This window comes from Apium graveolens, chromosome 3, assembly GCF_009905375.1.
Source record: "Apium graveolens cultivar Ventura chromosome 3, ASM990537v1, whole genome shotgun sequence".
NCBI classification, from domain to species: domain Eukaryota; kingdom Viridiplantae; phylum Streptophyta; class Magnoliopsida; order Apiales; family Apiaceae; genus Apium; species Apium graveolens.
In genome coordinates this window covers 41,576,114-41,587,611 of record NC_133649.1, presented here as the reverse complement: position 1 = coordinate 41,587,611, position 11,498 = coordinate 41,576,114, and the positions used below count along the sequence as shown (strand labels likewise).

General features: G+C 37.2%; 1 non-coding gene across 1 annotated transcript; it reads right to left on the bottom strand.

The window, feature by feature from the left end:
- Positions 1-2,126: 2,126 nt before the first annotated feature.
- On the bottom strand, positions 2,127-2,233 carry LOC141716225 (small nucleolar RNA R71). The gene has a single exon (XR_012572942.1). It is a non-coding gene; the product is annotated as a small nucleolar RNA R71 (small nucleolar RNA).
- Positions 2,234-11,498: the final 9,265 nt, after the last annotated feature.

The window sequence follows — 11,498 nt, the reverse complement described above, 5'->3', positions numbered from 1 at the left end:
TTGAGGTGTCTGTTATGAGCCATAAAGAACACCAACTTCTGAACAACACTTGAAATATTGTCATACCATATCTTCCTACAGGTGAAGGCCCTCACAATTGAATCAAACAGGAAAAACCATTCCCTCCTCAAATACTTCTTGATCAGGATTTCCAAGTTGATCCTCTCACTATAGTTGAAGAATTCCATGAACTCAGCTAGCTAATCTTGAGTTGGGACATCCACCAGGTTGCCAGTAGGGATTCCCAAAGCCAAATTGACATCATTCTCTTAAACTCCACATGTTGGCCTTGAATGGAGCAGTTAACCACCATGGAAATAGCTTGGTTCTCATGCACTATTGTCCTCATCACAGCTGAGTTCCAAAGATTAATGAGAACATCCAAATACATAAGTGGATTTGTAGTTAGAGCACCTGCAAAGTATGTTTCATAAAAGAACTTCATAAATCTCTTGAAGCTATCAGGAGCTTGTTAGCATCTGTAAATGCGAGGTAGTTGGTCCCTTCTTTTGGGATAAAAGCTCTAACTGTCTGTGATGCCATTTTAAGTGTTTGAATTTGAGTGGGTAATCTTGGATGCTCGTTTCTTGTTTTGTTGAACCTAATACTCTGGATTACGTACTTTGTTTATTATTCATTTTATAAAGACCTAGTTTATTATACCATGCTTTCATCGAAACTCACAGTGATGATGAGTTCGGTTATGGGCTAATCGTTATCGTGCGGCTCTAGCGGATTTACTTATGGATTTCAATAGTTAATATGTTTTGATACCTTAGAGTATGGTGATTGTATGATATCCTAGTATTGGTTGTGCTTATTCGTCTAATGAGCATCGCGAACTTATAAGATAGCGTGTTAATCTCTAATGAAGCGACAGTAAATTTAGAGGTTTAGAACTTGCCATGCTAGCATAGGTTCATGTATTTTTTTTATGCATGATTCGTAGGTAATTTTAACCATCTTACTTTCCCTATGTAATCACGATAGATAACTTGCGCATTAAACCGTTATGTTGTCAAATTCTATAGATATATAGGGTCTCAATATAATTGGTGTCTATTCAGCTTCAATCTCTTTTGTGGATGTCTGGTAGTAGGGTATTCGTACAACAAAAGTTGGCGTTTACTAGTTTCGTGTTATCTGATTAGTTGTCATCACCATTGCATGCTAAGGTTAAGAACAAAAAGGCTATTGAATGAAGTAGTAATGAAGTTAGAATCTCATATTTGTGTTATATAAGTAAATCAACTTTGTAATCTCTTAGTTAATTGTATGTTAGTTATTAATCTTAGTTATAAACAAAACCAAATTGTTATTCGTCTTAGCATTGAATAATAATCATATCATTATTGCATAAGTACATTGATTGAAATTAACCAAAACTAGTCTGTGTGGGAATGAACTAGAAACAATTCTATATTACTTGCGATCGCGTATACTTGCGTGAATATTAACGCGTGTTTTTGTCCTAACAAGTTTTTGGCACCACTGGCGGGGACTCGGTGTTAATTTTTAGTTTATGTGTTTGTCATCAGTGGTCGTTAAAGTTCATTGACTCGGACATTGTTACTTACTTGTTTCCTTTTCGTGTTTTAGGTACTCTAGCGAGCGTGTATGCATACGCATTCTCGGTCTCCCAAGAGAACACTGGATAAAGCGGAGGAAGTAGTTGAAGAATTTCTTGTTAAAGAAAAGGTTGAAGAAGTTTTTGTTGAGCAGAAAGTTGAAGAAGAAGCTCTAGTCATATTGGGAGATCAAGCAGCGAATCCTAAGGCTTTGATGGACTATTCTAAGACAAAGATCAATGATATTCAGTCTAGAATTATCAGGCTAACACCTTTGAAATCAAGTCGAGCATGATTCAGATGATACAGAACTCAATTCAGTTTGGGGGTTCTCATATAGAAGATCCCAACATGCACATCAGGGATTTCATCGAGATCTGTGACACTTTCAAGTTCAATGGAGTTACCGAAGATGCTATTAAGCTGAGGCTTTTCCCATTCTCTCTTAGGGATAAGGCTAAGTGTTGGTTGTATTCTCTACCACCAGGCTCCATCACTACTTGGGAGGATCTTGCTCAGAAGTTTCTAACTAAATTCTTCCCTATGGAAAAGACTGTTGCAATCAGGAATACTCTTACACAATTTACGCAACAACCTGAAGAATCTCTGTGTGAAGCTTGGGATCGTTACAAAGAGATGCTTAGAAAGTGCCCTCATCATGGAATGCCTGACTAGATGATCATTAACTGCTTTTACAATGGGTTGGATGCAACTTCTAGACCCATGCTTGATGCAGCATCAGGAGGAGCCTTATGGGTTAAAAGCTATGATGAAGCTTATGAATTAATTGACCTGATGGCTGCTAATGAATACCGGAACCCAACTCAGAGAATGCATCAAGGCAAAGTAGCAGGAATTCTGGAAGTGGACACAGCTACTGCTATAGCTACTCAGCTTTAGGCTTTAACGATGAAGGTGGATTCTTTGGTTAATTTTGGAGTTAATCAGATCACAAGTGTCTGTGAGCTTTGTGCTGGTGCGTATGAGACGGAGAAGTGTGCTATTTCTAGTGAATCAGCTCAGTTCGTGAGCAACTTTAAGAGATCGCAGCAACCAGCTCCATCCACCTATCATACCAACAACCACAATTATCCTAACTTCAGTTGGAGAAACACTCAAAATGCAGTGCAACAACCTTATCAGCAGTATGCAACTAAGAAATTCAACCCACCTGGTTTTCAACAACCGCAATATGCACCAAGAAAAAACTCCAACTTCAGCAGCTACCACAATCTAATGAAAAATCTGAATTGGAGGACTTGAGGCTTATGTGCAAGAGCCAAGCAGTTCTATCAAGACCTCGGAAAATCAAATCGGGCAGATTCCCAATGCCTTGCTGAACTGACAACCTGGTACACTCCCTAGTGACACTGAAGTACCAGGCAAAAGTGAAGCTAAAGAGCAGGTTAAAGAAATCACATTGAGGTCTGGGAAAGTTGCAAATCCCGAAAATCTCCAATTCCAGAAGTTGAAGTTATGGCTGAAGAAGAAGTGCAGAAGGAAGCAAAAGTGGAACCAAGGAAGACAGCTATTGTCAACACTCCTCTTGAGGGTAATACATGGGAAAAACAGGTCTATCCTCCACCTCCTTTTCCTAAGAGGCCGCAGAAGCAAAAGCTGGATAAGCAATTTACTAAGTTCTTGGAAGTTTTCAAGAAGCTTCATATCAACATACCTTTCACTGAAGCTCTTGAACAAATGCCTAGCTATGTGAAGGTTATGAAAGGTATTCTCTCTCGGAAAGTGAAGCTCGATGACTTATAGACCGTAGCTCTCACAGAGGAATGCAGTGCTGTGTTGCACTAGAAATTGCCTCCAAAGCTTAAAGATCCTGGAAGCTTCACTATTCCATGCACTATTAGAAACTTGTCATTCGACAAGTGTTTATGTTAGTTTGCATCAATCCGATGCCTTTATCTATCTTCAAGAGGATGGATTTACCTGATCCGAAGCCGACTTATATGTCCTTGCAGTTGGCCGATTGTTCTATTACATATCCACGAGGCATTGTGGAGGATGTTTTGGTCAAGGTGGACAAACTTATCTTTCCTGCTGATTTTGTAATTCTTGATTTTGAGGAGGATAAGAAGATTCCCATAATCTTGGGAAGACCGTTCTTGGCTACTGGCCGAACCTTGATTGATGTGTAGAAGGGTGAGCTCACTATGAGAGTACTGGATCAGGATGTGAAGTTCAATGTATCAATGCCATAAAATTCCCTACTGATAATGAGGAGTGCTTAAAAGTGGAATTGGTCGATTCTGTGGTTACTTCAGAACTTGATCAAATGCTAAGGTCTGATGCCTAAGAGAAGGCCTTGTTGGGGTCAGATAGTGAAGATGATGAAGGTGATGAACCTATTACTCTAGATTATGTTATTTATTTATTATCTATACCACTAATTAAGTGAATGTCTTTAACTTTATAGTTTAAAGCTGACATTATAAATCTAGGAAGAAATATTTCTTTACCTCTTGATGTCAAAGGCATTGTAAGCCTGGTGCTGAGCTCCTCCATAATCAACTGTTCTATATTGAGGTGTCTATTGTGAGCCACTAAGAACACCAGCTTCTAAACAACACTTGAAATATTGTCATACCATATCTTCCTGCAGGTGAAGGCCCTCACAATTGAGTCAAACATGAAAGACCATTCCTTCCTCAAATACTTCTTGTTCAGGCTTTCCAAGTTGATCATCTCACTGTAGTTGATGAAGTCCATGAACTCAGCTAGCTAATCTTGAGTTGGGTCCTCCACCAAGTTATCAGTAGGGATGCCCAAAGCCAAATTGACATCATTCTCAGAAAACTCCACCTGTTGACCTTGAATGGAGTAGTTAACCACCATGGAAATAGCTTGGTTCTCATGCACTATTGTCCTCATCACAACTGAGTTCCAAAAATCACTAAGAACATCCAAATACAGAAGTGAATTTCTAGTTAGAGCACCTGCAAAGTAAGTTTCAGAAAAGAACTTTACAAATCTCTTGAAGCTATTAGGAGCTTGGTTAACATCCGTAAATGCGAGGTAGTTGGTCCCCTCTTTTGGGATAAACTGTGGCGCCCTCCAAACCCGGGTCAGAAGTTTGGGGTCCACACATACACCTTATTTATAACCTGCTTATAACAATAATAAAGATAATAATAATATATGCAGTGACCCTACTTACCAACCACCACGGACCGCAACAGGTTAGAGTATGCACACAAGCCAAACACACTAATATATTACAAACCGTTCAAATCCCAACCATTCCAAACTCAAAACTGAGTATTAAACATTATTACAAACTTTTACAAACTTAAATTATTCCAAAAGAAACCTACTAGCTCAGCTTTCTCAACCTGAACCCCTAGCTCTCGCGCTGGAATGGGGATCCTCTTTACCAACTGGTTCCTTTTTAACTGGAAAGAATATAAACAACATCGCACGAATGAGCTAACTAGCTCAGCAAGTCACAATGACAAAACTGAGAATAATGATCATCAGGTGAATATGTTTATGATATCAAGTGAACAATGGATTATGATTTAGAATTGGATATTATACTTTTAATTTAAAAACCAAGGTTAGGCTGCTGATCAGTCACGCACTAACCCCGAGCAAGGCACACAGTATTGCTCTAACTACTGGATCCAAGGCACACATTGGCCTAACTTGACCATTATATGGTCTGACCACGAATCTGGTCCACAATTTTATAAAAACAATCCAATTCTAACATAATAACAAAATATGCAATAATAAACAATAAACGAAATCATTAACAACAATAAATGTTTAACAATGGAAGGGTTTCAATCCTTGTAAGGATCAACCAGGTACTTTCAAAGCTTGAATGCTGGGTAATGAAAAAAATTGGATAACAAAGGAAACAACGTTTCAGGGTTTCAAGGATCTGGTCTTTCAAAGCATAAGATATCATGGATTGAGTATATAGTAATCCAGTTCAGTGTTTAGTATTTAGTTGGTATGTATTTGTGGAGTAGTATCGTAGATTTGTGGTTCGTGTTTGGGTATACAATAATCAATGGCTTAGAAAGAATATGGTTCACGGCTCAAGAACAATAACTGAAATCAAGATTTAGGTTTCCGTGCTTCAAAGCACTTGCAATGTCAACAAGACTATCAAGAATTACAATATCTTGAGAAAGTTCAGAACACTTGCCTGGTATTAGCTTACTACTCTGCACTCACTTCCAATCACAACCGTCTTACTCTTCAACTATCTGTTTTCCTTTCCTACGTCTTGCCTTTTCTGCTCACATATCATAAGCATCTATCAATTATCAACTCACAAGATTCTGTTCAACACACACTTCTATCTACCCTTCGTTTTACCCAAATCCGATTAACGGATTGAAATCTATGCAATAACGAAGTAAACACCAAATATATAGACCGATAGTCAAACAACAGGTCACGTATAACATATAATACATCACGTAATCAATGACATATCATTTATAAAGAAGTCTCGGGTCATAAATGTGCTTTCGGGTATTTAAAATAATTTTTAAAACATTTTTCGGAATTAAAACGGGTCGTTGGATCAATTTCGGGTTAATAAACAGGGTTCGGTTGACCAATTCTGGCTCCGAAACAATTTTAGAATAATTATCGAGCCTTGAAAATAATTTAGAATAATATTTTAAAGCTCGAAACTATTTTTCAGAATTTTTAAATCATTTTTAAATAATTAAATATAATTAAATAATTAATTAAAATCAATTAATAATTAATTAAATCAATTAATCAATTAATTTTCAAATTAATTGACCAATTAATCAATTATAAATTAACTGAAATTAATTAACTAATTAATTTAGATTTATTTATGAATTAAAAATAATTTTCAGAATTAAAATAATAATTTTTTAGAATTTTCGGAAATTAAAAAACGATTTTTTATAATAAAAATAATTAGGAAATATGATTTTTAAACATTTTTAAAACAGGAATCCAATTTTTGCAAAGTCTGGAAACCTCAGGGACCTAACTGCATCGTTTTCAAAAGTTGGGGTACCAAACTGTAATTTTCCAGCTCTTCGCCGGAAAACAGTCGGGTTCGCCGGAGAACACGTTCCCGGCGTCCTCACCCCACCAATACCTCCAGATCACATCTACACAACATCAGGAACACAACCATGCAATCAATTCATCCTAACAATCCCTGAGTTGGCCGGAATTTGGCCGTGAAATTTTCCAGTTTCCGGCGAACATCGGAAAACTTCAAAACACAACTCCCTTCTCTACAGACCTCGGTGGTTCATGAAACTTATACGACTAGATTGCAAATTTCACAGAGAACACAACCCACTATAACACAACATCAATCTATCACAGAATAAGAAACCCCCAAATTTCAATTAAGAACATTCATACGGGTTATAAACCCTAATTTTGAAATTCGAAAATTAAACTCAAATTTGAACATGTTATTGAACTCCAAATCAGACGTATGACATATGAAAATCATCAGGAAAACAAGTTCTACAACATGCAATCATCAAATCATACAAACAATCATCCGAACAAAAATTCATATTTTTAATAAAATAAATTCGAAAATAAATAAATTTTTAGAAAAATAACCTTGATTTCTGCAGTGAAACAAAGCTCAGAATCTGATAGAACACCTCAAATCCTTCATTTTGGTTACTCAAGCTTTGAAAACAGAGATCGGTAACGCCTTCGTTTTGCTGTTTGATTCTTAGAATAGTTTTAAGAAATTAGGGCTTTTCTCTGAAAATTATATAATTATCTGTCTGCAAATGATTTTGATACGAATAAAATACGGTAAAAGGCTATTTATAATTACGGAAAATTAGTATCCCGTTGGATCATTCCGGATATAAAATGGTACGTTTATTTATAAAAACTGATCCAAACGGTATCGATTTTCGGGATAATTATCCAGATCAGTACAATTTGTACTGCGGTCTTGGTCTCAGCGCCTGGTTACACGTATTACGAAATGACAATTGGGATAGTTTAATAAAAAGCTCCCGTTTATCGAAAATACGGGTTTTATTGATTTACCGAAACGAATATTGTATCGAAAATGTTGCGCCGGGACCCGCGCAGGACAAACCGTAAGCCGGATCGAAAAAGTCGAAACATGGAAAATGCTCGGAATATTACAATTAGGTTAGGAAGGAGTTCTCGGAAGAGTTTCGGGTTCCAAAAACGTAACAACGGTTGACGTCGGTTGGTTCCCGTTTTTATAAAATAGATTTTAATTACCCGGAAAAAGATTTTAGAAATTTCATATGATTCTTATAAATCCATAAATCAACATAAAAATAATTAGGAAGATATGACAATTATCTATATTTTATTTTGGACATATAAAAATTAAAATACTCAATTAATATTATTTTTGAATATTCAAGTACAAATAACACTTAACAATCAACTCACAGAATAGATATTGAGCACACATAATAATTATTTAATATCAAAATAATTACACGATATATCCCAGATATTACATCCTTCCCCCCTTAAAAGGATTCTGTCCTCAGAATCTCCTAAGAAAACAAATGAGGGTACTTTTCTCTCATATCACTTTCTAACTCCCAGGTTGACTCTTCAACCTTTGGGTTTCTCCACAATACTCTTACTAACTTTACCACTTTATTTCTCAATACTTTCTCTCTTGCCTCTAGAATCTCTATCGGACTCTCTATATATGATAAATCTGCCTGAAGCTCTATTCGCTCATATTCGATTACATGCCTGGAGTCTGGATTATATTTCTTGAGCATCGATACATGAAAAACATTGTGAATGTGCTCCATGTGCGGAGGTAACGCCAATTCGTAAGCTACTTTGCCAACGCGCTTTAGGATCTCAAAAGGTCCGACATATCTTGGGCTTAGCTTCCCTTTCTTTCCAAACCTCGTTAGTCCTTTCCATGGTGATACTTTCAGTAATACCAAGCTTCCTTCTTCAAATTCCATGTCTTTCCTTGACTGGTCTGCATATTTCCTCTGACGATCTTGAGCGGCTGTTAATCTTTTCTGGATAAGTTCAACAACTTCCTTTGTCTGCTGTACCAGTTCAGGTCCAAGTATTTTACGTTCTCCTACTTCGTCCCAATATATTGGAGATCTACATTTGCGTCCATAAAGGGCTTCATAAGGTGGCATTCCAATGCTGGCATGATAACTGTTGTTGTAAGCAAACTCTACTAGAGGTAAATGTTCGTCCCAACTTCCTTTGAAATCAATCGCACAAACACGTAATATATCCTCAATTGTCTGGATCGTTCTTTCACTTTGGCCATCCGTTTGAGGGTGATAAGCTGTACTCATATTCAGTCTTGTTCCCAAACATTCTTGAAAACTCTTCCAGAATCTTGAATTAAACCTTGGATCTCGATCAGATACGATAGTCACTGGAACTCCATGACGAACTATGATTTCCTTCAGGTACATATGGACTAACTTGTCGAGCGAAAATCTTTCATTTATAGGCAGAAAATGAGCTGACTTGGTAAGTCTATCCACTATAACCCAAATGGCATCATGATTAGCCCTTGTCCTTGGTAATCCAACTATGAAATCCATAGTAATATGTTCCCACTTCCACTCTGGAATCTCCAATGGCTGTAACAATCCGCTTGGTCTCTGATGCTCTGCTTTAACTCTCTGACAGGTATAGCATTTGCTAACCCATTCTGCAATTTCCCTCTTCATATCTGGCCACCAATAATTCTTCTTTAAATCTCTGTACATTTTGGTACTCCCTGGATGGATGGAATATCTTGAACTATGTGCTTCTTGTAAAATTTCATTCTTTAACTCCGTCACCGGTGGAATCCAAATTCTAGATGAAAATCTCAAAATGCCTTGATCATCCTTCTGCGTGCATAATTCTTCACCTACCAAATGATTTATATCTTGGTCCATTACATTTTCCTGACATTTCTTTATCTTCTCCAACAACTCCGGATGGAAAGTCATATTGTACATTTTCGTTTCCTCGGGTTTGCAAACTTTAATTTCCAATTCCAATTTCTGAAATTCCTTATATATATCCTCAGGTACTGATAACTCATTTAACTTTTCTTACCGACTTAACGCGTCTGCTACAACATTCGCCTTACCGGGATGATAATTAATCGAGCAATCATAATCCTTGATCAATTTTAACCATCTCCTTTGCCTCATATTAAGTTCCTTCTGGGTAAATATATATTTCAAACTTTTGTGATCCGTGAAAATCTCACACTTTTCTCCATACAAATAATGTCTCCAAATTTTCAAAGCAAAAACTATAGCTGCTAGCTCCAAGTCATGAGTAGGATACTTTTGTTCGTGTGGTTTCAATTGTCTTGACGCATACGCAATCACCTTTTCGTGCTGCATAAGAACACATCCTAATCCTTTATGAGAAGCATCGCTATAAATTACGAAATTCTCTTGATCGTCTGGAAGTGACAAAACAGGTGCCGTAATTAATCTTCGCTTCAACTCCTGAAAGCTTTCTTCGCACTTGTCGTTCCATATAAACTTTTCATTCTTTCGTGTAAGCTTTGTTAATGGTGTGGCAATCCTTGAGAAATTTTGAACGAATCGTCGATAATATCCTGCCAATCCCAAGAAACTTCTTACCTCAGTGGCTGTTCTCGGTCTCTCCCAGTTCGTAATTGCCTCGATCTTTGCCGGGTCCACTTTGATCCCTTCGTTACTGACTATGTGTCCTAAGAACTGAACTTCTTGTAGCCAAAACTCACACTTCGAGAATTTAGCATATAACTTCTTTTTCCTTAAAATCTCCAAAGTCGTTCTCACATGTTCCGCATGATCCTCTTCCGTCTTGGAATAGATTAAAATATCGTCTATAAACACAATAACAAACTTATCCAAATACTCTTTGAAAATTCTGTTCATCAGGTCCATAAATGCTGTTGGGGCGTTGGTCAATCCAAAAGACATCACTAGAAATTCATAATGCCCATACCTTGTTCTGAAAGCTGTTTTTGGTATATCTTCTGGCTTGATCTTTAGTTGATGATATCCCGATCTTAAATCAATTTTGGAAAAGTACTTGGCTTCCTTCAATTGGTCAAACAGATCATCGATTCTGGGTAACGGATACTTATTCTTGATTGTCAGCTTGTTGAGCTCCCTATAGTCGATGCACAGTCTCAAGCTTCCATCTTTCTTCTTGACAAATAATACCGGGGCTCCCCACGGGGATACGCTGGGTCTAATTACTCCTTTCTCTAACAATTCCTGCAATTGCCTTGCTAGCTCTTTCATCTCAACAGGCGCCATTCTGTATGAGGCTTTGGACACTGGTTCTGTTCCAGGTTCTAAGTCGATCGCAAATTCAATTTCTCTATCTGGAGGAAGTCCTGGTAACTCGTCGGGAAATACATCTGGAAATTCATTTACAACTGGAATATCTTCAAGTTTTGCTGACTCCTGACTTCTATCGATCACATATGCTAGAAATGCTCGCATCCTTGCCGTAATAACTTATTGGCTTGAATCATCATTAAGAACTTCTTTACTTGTTTCTGACCTTTGAACGTTACTATTCTTTCGTCTAGCGTTTTCACCATTACTTTCTTATTTCGACAATCTATCTGAGCATCATGCTTAGATAACCAATCCATCCCTAATATCACATCAAATTCTCCTAACTTAAATGGTATCAAATCTACACAAAACTTACTACCAGAAATCTCAATCTCACAATTTCCACAAACTTGGTTCGCAGTTACACGTTCTTGATTTGCTAATTCCACCGTCATTATTTCATTTAAGCACTCAACTGGACAATTTAATTTACTAACAAAATCTTGTGAAACAAACGATCGAGTTGCTCCCGAGTCTATTAACACTTTGGCACATAAAGAATTTACATTAAGCGTACCTGCCACGACATCCATATCCTGGATCGCATCCTTCACCG